Source organism: Arvicanthis niloticus, chromosome 8 (genome assembly GCF_011762505.2).
Source record: "Arvicanthis niloticus isolate mArvNil1 chromosome 8, mArvNil1.pat.X, whole genome shotgun sequence".
NCBI classification, from domain to species: Eukaryota; Metazoa; Chordata; class Mammalia; order Rodentia; family Muridae; genus Arvicanthis; species Arvicanthis niloticus.
In genome coordinates, this window is record NC_047665.1 from 11,915,001 (window position 1) to 11,928,710 (window position 13,710).

The window sequence follows — 13,710 nt, forward strand, 5'->3', positions numbered from 1 at the left end:
GTGGATAGCTACTAGGTAAGGGGTGGGGATGGGCAGCGTAAACCTGCAGAATAGTTACAATTTAGTTACCTTTGTCAGGGTCAAAAGAGAAAGAGGGAGGAGCAAGGTGCCATGGATGATTCAAACTCAAACAGGGACGAAGTCCATTGTCTTCTGTGCCAGGCCACTGGGGGATGGGTGAAGAACTGAAGACCCAGCAGCCAGCAGGGAGGCTTAGGGACCTCCCGGCAGCCATCTGTCCTTGGAAGGCTCTGAGAGAGGACAGCATCCTATCCAGGGATGTGTCAAGCAATATTGCCATCCGCCTGGGGGTTCTGAACGGGAGGAAGGAGGTTTCCCATGAGAAATCAAAGCTTGGAGCTGCGCCGCATGCGTGCGAGAGTTCCAATTTCGCACTGCTAATGTGGTTTAGGGAATCTGGAGCCAAGAAATAAATGTAAAAACTTGCCTTGGATGGGCGAAACCCAGGGCCCCCCAGCTAAAGGCAAACAAAGTCACTCTGTGGGAACGTTTTCGCAACCCGGGACACATGTGGGCTGGCCTCCAGGATGGCTCCAGCTGGGGCTCCCACGCGCCACTTCCATTTCCTGTTGCAGCAGTGACTGCTGAACCCGCAGATATCGGCTGTAACTCTGGTTCCCACTGGAGGCAAAGGGCTGTGGAAGAAAGATCAGCTGAGGGGCTGCACAGCAAAAGCATGAGGCAGCCCCAGGAACAGACTGGCATCTGGAAGTAAGGAGGCTACCTAAACTTTTAGGGTTGAGGCTGGGGAGATAGCTCAGTGGGTAAGAGTGTTTGGTGTACAAGCAGGGCGACGACCCGAGTTCAAATCCTCAACACCCATGAAAAAAGCCAACATGGCTACAAAGGTGTAAACTCAGTGCTGAGGCTGAGGGACGGGACTAACTTACAATAGATCATTGCAAACTTGGTTGATTAGATGATAGACAGACAGACAGACAGATGATTGACAGGTCATTAGATACAGTGCACTACCCACTCAGACCCAAAAGAAATCTTCTATCATCTTTCACATTCAATACCATATTCTCTATTTATAAGACAGAAATTGCAAAATTAGAAATCAATAACAATAAAACAACCACGGTCTTGGACTAGTGACATGGCTTAGCAGGCAAAAGCACTTGCTACCAAACCTGACAACTTCTATCCCCAGAACTGACCCTTAAAAGTTATCCTCTGCCCTCCACATGTGCGCGCCATAGCCCATGTGTGCCTATACTTACTCATACACATGGGATGATGATGGGGATGATGATGATATGACGATTTTAAACTCAAAATATAAATAGCGATAGCCAGGCATGGTAACCCACATGTATAATTCCAGCACTCAGAAAGCTAAGGCAGGAGGCTCGCCACAAATGTGAGGCCAACTCAGGCTATACTTGGAGACTCTGTCTCAAGAAAAAAAAATTAAAGAGCCACAAATACCCCAGTCTCTCCCTTTGTCTCTCTGTCTCTCTCTCTCTGTCTCTCTCTGTCTCTGTGTCTCTCTCTCTCTGTCTCTCTGTCTCTCTGTCTCTCTCTCTCTCTCTCTCTCTCTCTCTCTCTCTCACACACACACACACACACACACACATCTTATCTGCAGGTGACTTGTTCCAAAACCCCCAGCAGAGGCACCACGAAACTGCAATCAGCACCACGAAGGTTCATTGTGACCATCAACCTAATCAAGGGTTGAAATCACCTAGGAGACACACTGTGCACACATCTCCTAGAGAGATTTCAAAGATGTTTTAGGAAGGAGGACCACCCCAGATGTAGGCAGCACCACTCTACTGGCTGGCATCGTGGACAGAATACAAGGAGAAAGCCAGCTGGGCACCAGAGTTCACCTCTGTGAGACCGGCTGTGGATACAATGTGACAGCAGCCTCACAGGATACAATGTAACAGTGGCTTCACGCTTCTGATACTGTGAATTCCCCACCTTGCTGAGCTGCAGCTTCCAACTGTGAGACAAAATAAACCTTTCCTTCCTTCAGTTGCTTTTCTTCGGATATTTTGTCACAGCAACAAGACAAGTAGCTAAAACATACACCAATAGTTTTGGTGCTTTCTTTTCCTTATATATCCTCCCTTGTAGCAAGGTTTCATTTTATGAATCTAGCACAATGTGGTGTTTTGAATGAGAATGGTCCCCATAAGCTTATATATTTGAATACTTGGTACCTAGTTACTGTTGAGGTTTGGTCTATTGCTATGTACTGCAGTGCTAATACTGGCCCCCAAGGTCTGGTTGTCTCCAGGGTGGAGGAGATCCTCATGCACACCAAGTGATGTTTAATTTTAAACACATAAGGTTCGCCATATAACAGGATTAATATTTATGTTTTCAAAATGTCTCCACATTCCACACAACTCGTGGATTTCAGTGGGGATCACTCAGCTCCGCTGTCCTTGTTGCTAACAATAAGTATCAGTCTTAAGGGAAACATCACTTATTTACATGTATTAAGATGATTCGATTTAAAAAAAAAATCCCTTTAAGTCACTATTCTAGTTTCATTTCAGTTGCTGGGACAAAATATCCTGTCATAAATCAATATGAAAGAAGAACTTATTCAGATTACAGCTGCAGTTAACAACCAGTCATTCTGGGAAGTCAAGGCAGGCACTCAGGAAGTTGCTCACATCGCATCCACAGTCAAGAGCAGAGAGCACAGTGTGTGTTGGCTGGCGCTGTCTGTACTGCCTGCACTGCCTGCACTGCCTGCACTGCCTGCACTGCCTGCACTGCCTGCACTGCCTGCACTGCCTGCACTGCCTGCACTGTCTGCACTGACTGCACTGCCTGCCTTGCCTGCACTGACTGCACTGCCTGCACTGCCTGCACTGACTGCACTGCCTACCTGCCTGCCTGCACTCTCTGCACTGCCTGCCTGCCTGCACTGCCAGAACTCACTGCCTGCACTGCCTACACTGCCTGCCCGCTTGCCTGATTGCTCTCTGCTAGCTTTTGCTTTCTCAGACAGTTAAGGCCTCCCTGCCAACCATGATAGGCTAAGTCTTCCTTTTTTTAAATTCTATAAACTGTATTATATAAAAATCTTATCTATAAACAAAAGCCAAAATTTTACATCAACTAATAAGCAAGGTATTCCCTCTCAGACAAACCCTATCTAGGCGATTCTTCATCTTAATCTACCCAGGTGACTCTAGGCCGTGTCAACTTTGACAGTTAAAACCAACCAGGACAATGATCAAATGAACATAAAATAAAATTAAGACTATGAAACAAGTGGCTGAAATCAAGAGGATTTGCAAAAGAGAAGTGTGTGTGTGTGTGTACCTGTGTGTACAGGTATGCTTGTATGTGTGTGTGGAGGCCAGAGATTGACTTTGGGTGTCTTCCCCCGAAACGCTTCATTTTAACTGTTTGACCAGTGTCTCTCACTGAATATGGAGTCTTTGTCGGATGGGCTGCCCTCAAGTCTCAGGAATACCCCATCGCCTGCCCAGTGTTAGAGTTACAGGTGTGTGCTTTCGTGCCTGACTTATCTTACATGGGTCTAAGAAATCTGGACAAAGATCTTCATGTTTGTACAGCAATCACTTTATCCACTGAACCAACTTCTCACCCCCACTCCCAAAATACTTCTGAACAAACAATAAGTATAAGATTAAAATCATGTCCAAATTGATCTGATATGCAGTAAAAGTGAAGTAATTTATTCACTTAAAATAAAAACAAGATCAGATTAGATTAACAACAGGACCCAGGTACTTTCTGTGAGTGGAAACATGAGCACAGCAGAGAATACCATAAAGTCCACATCCACATCACTAAGCAGAGTCAGCCATTGGACTTCAATGGGCCAGTCTAGGATGCAGTTGTATTTAGATAAGTGCAGCCTGAAACAGTGACCTCAAAAGAAACAGAAAACCATGTGGGGGTGGGGGTGGGGGTGGGAAACAGATGAAATGATTTACGAAACATACCCTGACCCCAAAATGTGCCTTTGATATATATGGAAAACCGTGGCAATTTCTCAAAGGAAAAAAAAATGGAACTCGGCACATGAGCTTCTACACAACAAGGAAGAAATGTCTCCAGAGCCTCTGTTTCAAGGCAGCAGATTGCGGAGATAAATTTGTAATAAGAAGAGCTCCCATGTCCTCACAACATAAGAAAGTGGCCCCAAGGCCTTAATTAGTTAGCCTGCAGTCTTCCTCAGTGTGTGTGTGTGCAGAGGATACACTATGACCAAGCTGAATTCTGTCCAGAAATGCAACGATGGTTTCGTGTTAAGAAATCGTGTGTGTCACTCACTGTATCGGTCAGGGTTCAGCGATAAACAATAGAGTCCTTGTCACAGCAGAGAGCAGGGAGGGAGTCCTGGTGGTGTTAAGTGGCTCCCAGAGTGTGCACGGGGCTGGAGAAAAGCACAGGCACACGTGTTACTGTCCAGTGGATATCGATAATCACCGTGTGTTATTATCATGCATGCTGCTACGTCTCTCGCTATGCCAAATTTATCAGTTCAACTTTATCAGACAAGTGTGATACAAGAGAGCAATAGTACCTGCCACATGTGGTGCTTGTGTTGGTTATTTTATCTCACTGCTATGACAAAATGCCTTCATAGCCAATAAAAAGAAGGAAGGATTTCATTTGACTCAAGGTTTGGCACCAGGATGAGCTATGGGGGAGTCTCCAAAATGGCTTCTCTGAACTGGGCTATGGGAGGCTGTGTCTCCCACACCATGGTACATGCCACCCTGTAGGCTATTCCCCTAAGAGGCCTCTGCTGTCAGGGGTATTCCTCCTGAACAGACAATACTCAAGTGTTAGGATTAATTACATAGACTCCTCTGACCAGTGCTGTGGTAGCCCTGAATATTGTTACCATTTGCTGTTTAGAGACCATATTGTGTGGTTATTTCCCTTAAAGAAAAATCAGAGGCTCCTTCACCTTGGTTAGGAGAAACGGGTGTGGTGAAGTGCAGCCTTTGCAGCCTTTGCAGCCTTCTCGGCTTTCTGCCTTCTAAACATCACACCAATAGTCTGACTGCTCTAACGTCAGGCAGAACCAGGTCTCCTGGGAGAAGGCATGTACACATGCTCCATCACTGGGATCCAGAGACTTTGTGTGGCCGTGTAGTACTGACTTGTCGTGCAGACTCCAGCCACCCTCTCACTTCAGTATGCCCTACTGTGCTGTCGCATGGCAACCACACTCATAAACATCTCTGACACCATTCTGGGCCAACCTGAATGAAATTCTGCCAGTACAAAGAGGAACACGCCCAAGACTGGTGTCTGGTAAGAAAGCATGGCTAAATTACAATGGTACCCACCAGCAGCACGCTCTAGATTCTAAAAGGGAGAGGTCAAAACCAGTTAACATGTATGACCATAAACCCAACAGTTAGAGAATGTGTACGAGACATGGTCCCGAGCCCAGAACTGTCACAGGGCCAATGTCACTGTCTTTCCACAACACATACAGTGCGAGAACTATTTTTCTGACACTTTGTTGTATAAGGCACTGTAAGGGATGAGAGATATAAAGTACTCAGGCTGGTATGTAGCTCAGTGGAAGAGTACTTGCCCTTTATACACACACACACAGACACACACAGTCTTAGATCCTTTCCCTGGAACCCCAAAAAGGAAGAGAAAAAGAAAGCAGATACCAGGGTGTGTGGACCTTCATAGAAGGAATTTGAGAGTCATGGGCTTTGGCAGAGGGGCGTGTCCGGAAGCCAGTGCAGACAGACAGCAAAGGTGTCACCAAACATCCTGCATTCCAGGGTGTTCGAAAGTACTTGATCAGCACACACTGCAAAGGCCATGCATGGGGACAGTCAGCTTCAGTCAGGCTGAGGCTAGTTACAGGCATGCCCTAGAAAAGGACAGGGAGTCAAATGAAGGGACCAATGTGTTCTGAGGAGAGGAGACAGAACAGACACACCCAGAACATGAGGCTTCCATAACTGTCAAGGTTGAACCTCTTCGTAGCCTCTCTCCTCAAGTGTAGGCCACTCTCCAGCACATTCTCTTCATTCAAACAAGGTGTGGTGTGTGTGTGCCGTATGTATGTGCTCTGTGTGTGTGTGTGTGTGTGTGTGTGTGTGTGTGTGTGTGTGTATGCATGCTCTGTTTGTGTGTGTTGGATATATATGCATGATATATTTGTGCTGTGTGTGTGGTGTGTGTGAGTGTGTGTATATGTGTTGTTGTAGAATGAGTTAAAAATGTGTATTGTGTTGTGTACATGCAGTATGTGTGTGCAGTGTTGTGTGTGCGTGTGTATATATGAGTGGCAAGTGTGGTGTATATGCATAATGTATTTGTGTATGAGTGTATATCCGAATGTATGCATTGTGTGTCTAGTGGATGTGAATGTGCATATATATACTAGTGTAGGTGTGTGCAGGTGTATATGTGGTAGGTTGTATACATGTATGTATGTGTGTGGGTATGCAGTAGATACATGTGTATGTGTGTGGGTATGCAGTAGATACATGTGCATGTGAGTGTATGTTGGGCATGTGTTTATGCTTGTAAGCATAGGTATGTATATGTGTGTTTGTGTGCAGTGTACTCACACCTTGTGTGCACTGATGGGTAAAGACCAAAGGAGGACTTAGGGTGTCTTCCTCTATCATAACTTTTCTCACTTGATCCCTCACCTCTGACTAAACTGGAAACTCACCATTTGGGGTTAGATTGGCTGGCCAGTAAACTCCTGGAATGTGCCTGGCTCCACCCCAGTGCTGGAGTTGCAACGCGTGCACCCATGCCCAGCTTTGCCTGTGGATGAGGGGGGTTGGAACTCAGCTCCTCAAAGCAGTGAGTGCTCTTGCCCACTAAGCCATAACCCTAACACTTAGGCCCCAGCGCTATTTTTAAAGTTGATTTTATCTTATACAGTGAACACATACACCTAGTGACTTAAAAGAGTCACAATCAACTATAATATGTAAGCCTAGTAAATGGAAAGATATATTGGATTCTTGGAATTGGTGGCCGTGGAGGGGATGGTCAATCTTGCTAATATAATAATTCTCTCCAGTTCAGTGAAATGTCTCAGCAGACCATGTGGTTGAACTGACCTTGGTCCTCTTGTTTGCCAGGGCTCTCGATACTCTATTTTAAGAGATTTTGCTAATTCCAGAATTTATATGAAAATAACAAATGACCCAAACTAACCCACCAGGTATGAAGAAAAAAGTCAGAGGCCCAACACTATCTGACGTCAAGTCTCCTGAAGCTTTGTCATGAAGACCATGTGGTAAAGCACACAGACAGGCAGGACAGAACAGGATTCAGAGGCAAATCTAATAAAGGCAGCCATAAATCAGGGCATCGGAGAAAGGACACTGCTTTCCAAGAAGTGCTGCGGGGGACAGTGACTGAGTATCCACACACATGGGGTGCACACGCAAATACGCATGGATACACACACTTTTGTTTGATCCTGACTTCGTACTCCATACCGAAAGCAACTCAAAATGAACCACAGACCTACATTTAAAACCAAAGGTATAAAATTTCCAGGAAAAAAAAAAATATGTCGCCTTAAACTGTCAGATTGATAAATGAGACTTCTACAAAACTGAAAGGAGCTTCAAAGGCTCCATCTAAAAAAGAGGGGGAAAAAAACAAGCTGTGGGCAGAGAGAGAGAGAGAGAGAGAGAGAGAGAGAGAGAGAGAGAGAGAGAAACTGTAGTCCATATATCTGGTAAAGGTGTGTGTGTGTGTGTGTGTGTGTGTGTGTGTTGATATGTGCAATGGATATGTGTGTGTAATAGATGTGAGTGTGTTGTAGATATGGGTGTGTGTGTTGATATGTGTAGTGGATATGTATGTGCGGTAGATTTGTGTGTGTGTGTATAGCAGGTGTGTGTGAATGTGTGTGGATGGTGTGTGTGGATGTGTGTAGTAGATGTGTGTATGGATGTCTGTGTGGTAGATGTGTGTGTGTGTGTGTGTGTGTGAGTGTGTGTGTGTGTGTGTGTGTGTGTAGCAGGTGTATGTGATGTGTGTGGATGGTGTGTGTAAATGTGTGTAGTGGATGTGTATAGTGGATGTCTGTGTGGTAGATGTGTGTGTGTGTGTGTGTGTGTATAGCAGGTATATGTGATGTGTGTGGATGGTGTGTGTGGATGTGTGTAGTAGATGTGTGTATGGATGTCTGTGTGGTAGATGTGTGTGTGTGTGTGTGTGTGTGTGTGAGTGTGTGTGTGTGTGTGTGTAGCAGGTATATGTGATGTGTGTGGATGGTGTGTGTGGATGTGTGTAGTGGATGTATATAGTGGATGCATGTGTGGTAGGTGTGTGTGTGTGTGTGTGTGTGTGTGTGTGTGTGTAGCAGGTATATGTGATGTGTGTGGATGGTGTGTGTGGATGTGTGTAGTGGATGTATATAGTGGATGCATGTGTGGTAGGTGTGTGTGTGTGTGTGTGTGTGTGTGTGTGTGTGTAGCAGGTATATGTGATGTGTGTGGATGGTGTGTGTGGATGTGTGTAGTGGATGTATATAGTGGATGCATGTATGGTAGGTGTGTGTGTGAGTGTGTGTGTGTGTGTGTGTGTAGCAGGTATATGTGATGTGTGTGGATGGTGTGTGTGGATGTGTGTAGTGGATGTATATAGTGGATGCATGTGTGGTAGGTGTGTGTGTGTGTGTGTGTGTGTGTGTAGGCCAGAGGCAGATGCCACTCCACAATCCTCTCTCCACCTTGCTTTGTGAGGCAGAGTCTCTTACTACATAGAACTCACCAAGTAGGCTAGGCTGGCTGACCAATGAACCCCAGGAATTCACCTGCCACCACCTCCCCAGAGCTGGGATGACAAGAGCACACTGCACACCTGGCTTTTCACATGGATGCTGGGGATTTGAACTTGGGTCCTCGCGCTGTGTAGTGAACACTTTACTTACGGACCTATTGCCCCAACCCCTGGTAAAAGATTTTTTTTTTTTTTTTTTTTTTTTTTTTTTTTTTTTTTTTTTTGGTTTTTCGAGACAGGGTTTCTCTGTGTAGCCCTGGCTGTCCTGGAACTCACTCGGTAGACCAGGCTGGCCTTGAACTCAGAAATCCGCCTGCCTCTGCCTCCCAAGTGCTGGGATTAAAGGCGTGCGCCACCACCGCCCGGCCTGGTAAAAGATTTTTATTTGACACATATAAAAACCTTTCACAGCTTAGTAGGCAAAAAAGGAAGTGACATCACCTCCAACACAGTGAGGGGTGGCAAGACTCCTTAAAGTGCAGAGCAAAAGGAAGAGGTGAGGGAAACCAGTGGGGAAACCAGTAACCAGCAGACCAAGGTCAAGGCAGAAAGGATGATTCCTTTCCCTGTGGGGATTGACTTCTTCCCACAGATCCATAGGCCCATCAGGTGCCGGCCAAGACCTGACAGTCTCACTTCCTGAAAATATGTAGGACTTTTAAATCACCCCACAACACAAATACACACACACACACACACACACACACACACACACACACACACACACACACACGGAGTTCCATTCAGTGTGGAGACACTGTTTTCAGCACCAAGGCCTTGTGACTGGTGTTTGCTCATTCCATTCAGTTCACTAAGACTGGTCTGGCCTTCTGGGAGTGCAAGCTCCTTAGATCCAGCTGGCCTGTGAAGACGGGAAGCTGCCCAGGTGTTCCTGGACTGTGAATTCACTGCTAATGCTTGCTATGAGAGGTGTCTGATCGGAATAAAACACACAGCTATGGTGAAGCCAGATGGTTGTAGAAATCCAAATCTCAGCTAGGTGTGGTGATGTACAATCTGTAGTCCCAGTGCACGGGAGGCAGAGGCGGGTGGGTTGAGAGTTCTAGGCTAGCCTGGGCTACGGAAGGAAACCATGTCATGAAGGCAAAGAGAGGGTGGGAGTGAGAGGAAGAGAGATAAGATAAGCGAAAGGAAGGAAGAATGGGGAGGAAAATGAGGAGGTGTGTGAGAGAGAGAGAAAGAGAGAGAGAGAGAGAAACACTTGGCATCTGTGAAAGCACACATGGACATGTTTTTGTCTGTGGTTGCCAGCACTCTTTCTCCCCATCACATGGCCATCTCTGGTACCTGCTCCCCCACTCCCTACCCCTCCACTCCACCCAGGCTCTTGCCCCTCCTCTTGGACATTCCCTGTGACATGCCACAAGCCACACAGTGCAACAACCAGATCCCTTCAGTGACTCTACACAAAGCATGAGCCAAGCCCACTCTGAACTGTGCCTCCCCAAACCCCCTACCTCCATACCTTGAACCCTGATGTCTGAGACTCTCCTTGTCTCCATGATGTCTTAGCTGCTGGCATCACTTGCGGCCTCCGAAACACCCAGTTCAAATCATGTGACCTCTACAACTATCCTGCCTTTCCTTTCTCCCTCATAGAGAGTCCACCCACAGAACCTTCCATGATAGCAAGGCCTGGACCTGGGTTCCAGTGGGGGAGTCTTCCTGTCCCAGAGGCCCACATCACTGTACAGTATAGCAGAGATCTGGGCAGCAGGGGGCCTTTGGTGCCAGCTCACTGCTGAACTCGCCACAGATGACTGAGCTTGAGTTTCACAAGGGCCCAGGGAAGGAAACATTTTTATTACCTCGTTTTACAGAAGAGGAAACTGGGGGTCATGGTGGTTCACTGACTCACCCAAGGGGAAACTAGGAAGTAGCAGATGAAGGATCCAAGCCCTTCCTCTCTGAGCTTGCAATAAACCAGGATTTCTGCTTGAAGTTTCAGAAAGGGAATTAGGGAGCCCCAGGGAACAGCACTCTGTCCCACACTGCATCCGCATTTACCTGTGTGTCCACTAACTTCAAGATGTACTCCAACGACTTTGAGCTTAGAAACCACAGGCAAAGGCCCTGTCGCAGAATGACATAAGGAGGAACGTGGTCCCTGTCCTAATCACAAAGTGGAAAGGGGTTATGCAGAGCACGAAGTGGGGGAGGGTGCACCATGAACACGGTATGTTTGGCCAAGGTTCAGGTAAAGAGTGATGCCAGGAAAACATTCCATCCCGTGAGGAGGCTCATTAAGCCCCAAGAAGGAAAGACAACTTGGAATGACAGGAAGTTCCTAAAACCCACAAGACCCACATGGCCCCTCCCCAGGTTGTATAGGCAGCAAGGATGCCAAGGCAATGAGTCTCTCCAACCTGCAGAGAACACTATGAATGAAGACTTTCTGAGCTGTCACCCATGCTGAGACAGGCTCTCCAACTGCTTTGGAGTTATCTAGGCTCCTATGAGTCCTGTAAGTGACCCCAGTGAGCTTACAGATTCACTAAGTTCGACTCAGCTGGAATCATTTCTTTGACCTGTCGCTGATGTCCCATCTGTGGTGAGTAGACATTTGTTCACCTCACACAACAGATGAATGGGATTAGAAGGTCTGGCTGGTGACATCAGCAGGTTTAAGCATGGCCTGGTGTTCTGTCTGCCTATGAGAGAGACAGCTTCTTCCCCAACCTTCAATTCATGACAGAATGACAGAGGGGCATAAAAGGCCAAATGTCAACCTCTAGGCACGTAATACCTCAGGAAATAATAGCTCCTACATCCTGTCTTAGGAGAGGTGATCTTGGTGCCCAGACCCACACCAGAGAAAGCTGTATGTACTCCAACCAGCATCAGGGAGAGATCAACGGATGTGTCAGCTTTGTGGACAAGCATGGTGTTCCAGACAGGGCCCCTTGGGCACTTGGTGGACAGAGAAGATTTACATGACCCCTGAGATACACAAGCAACATATTCCTGGGGAAAATAATAGGTGAGTGTTTGTAACAGACTTTTCCTGGGGAGATGCAGCACACACACACACATGCACACGTGTGTGCACACATGCACATTGCACACACACATACAACTACTCATGCCAAAGGAAGAGCCCCTTGACAAACCAAAGTACAGATACTATCAAAATCCAACTTGGTGAACCAATGAGTTTTATTAAGGTCACTTATAGGAATATGGGTGAGGGGTTACTTACAGAAGAGAAATGACTCAAAGACAGCTACATCACCAAAGCCCACCCCTGCATGGTTCATAAACCTGGGAACCTGAAACACACTGCACAGTCTGCTGTCAGCTCAAAGGGTGGAAAAGTGTCCCTTTCAACAGACTCTGGTCTAAACCTCTTCCAGGCAGCTCATCTGACTTCTGCTTCTTTCAGGGAGTTAGTCTGGTCTCATTCTTATTTGCAGCTTGACTCATATGACAGTGAATCTCAGCTGTCTTTAACTCTTATTATTGAGAGGGAGGAGCTTAGTGAATCTTGTCAGTTTCAGGGACTTCCTGAAGCTGTTATAAGTTGTTTACTTTATAACCAAAGGAGCTTCCCTGGAGGAGACAATGTTTCAGTCTTGGAGGAAACTGATGTTCTAAAGTTGAACAATAAGCTATGGCCATGATCTGTTACAAAAAAAAAAAAAAAAAAAAAAAAATGCTCAAAGAAGAAGGTAGTAGTGTCACAATGGAGAACCCAAAGGACAGAAAATAATAATAGGGCTGTTTTTTGTTTTGTTTTGTTTTGTTTGTTTACCTTGGCCTGTGAAGGTGGATATCTAGGTCTGGACTGATGTGCTGACATGGAGTAAAGGTGATCTTCTGCCTCGAAGATGGTATCTACTCCATATGACTCCTCCAGGTCACTTGGTCCGCAACCTTCCTAAAAATGTGCCCCTCTCTTAATGACACCAAGCAGACTGATTACAACCTGCCCTAAAGATCTCTGTTGCCTCTAGTTATTCCCAAAAGACTTTATTGCCAAATGAAGTCACAGCATGAATCTGGAAGAACACCTAATGCTTTAACTGCAGAAATTTTGAGAGACCTTTTAGCAGGAAGATGTGGAGACATCCTCAGAGACTAAGCCTCCATGCTAGGAGTGTGTTTATGGGTTCAGGTTAGCTGATTCTCTGGCTGCCTTTGAAGGTGAAGTGTGACAGTCACACATGTTGGATTCCTCCGGGTCACCACAGGGCCCCCCGATTGTGGCCTCCCTTGGTGGGAACCAGTGCTACCCTTTACACTTCTGTGACATACATCACAAGTCTGCGACAGCTTCATGGAGCATACAGCCTGTGGCTGCATGCGCTCTGAAATCCTCAGAGCAGCAGCGAACCACCGGGGTGCAGCCTGATGCTGTCCTGGCAAAGGAGAAACAGAGGACTCATGAGTGACAGGGCCAGGCTTCAAGCCCAGTTGTAGTCAGGGTCTCCAGAGAAACAAGTCCCACAGAGTAAGAATCTAGAGAGAGAACTGGCTCATACTATTACCCAGTCTGTGAAATCCCATCCTCGGCAATGTGCAAGCCAGAAATGCTAAGAAGCTACTATTCCTGCACAGATCCAAGGGTGGTGAAGCTCTCTTGTGGGTGGGCAGGAGAAGTTAGTTCCCTCTTCCCTGTGTTTTGCTCAACCAACAACTGATCGTATGAGGTCTGCCATATTGGAGAGGTCTGGGTGCTTTTCTTTCCATAGACTCAAGTGTGAGGACTGTCTGCAAACTCTCTGACATACACACATAACACAACTAAATATCTGGACACCCAGTGACCCAGGCAAGTTGACTCCTACAGTTCCTCATCTTACTGAGAGCATAACTGGTCACCAGATGCCCTCAATGCTACCCGATGAGCAGGACTCTACAGGCCACTCCATCTGAAGGCTGAGAGAGCATTGAATGCCTGCAGACTCAGACTCAGATAAGCAG

General features: G+C 46.5%; 1 long non-coding RNA gene across 1 annotated transcript; it reads left to right on the forward strand.

The window, feature by feature from the left end:
• Positions 1-393: 393 nt before the first annotated feature.
• Positions 394-12,726, forward strand: LOC143443175 (uncharacterized). Its single transcript, XR_013111940.1, has 3 exons — positions 394-732; positions 11,568-11,767; positions 12,553-12,726. It is a non-coding gene; the product is annotated as an uncharacterized LOC143443175 (long non-coding RNA).
• Positions 12,727-13,710: the final 984 nt, after the last annotated feature.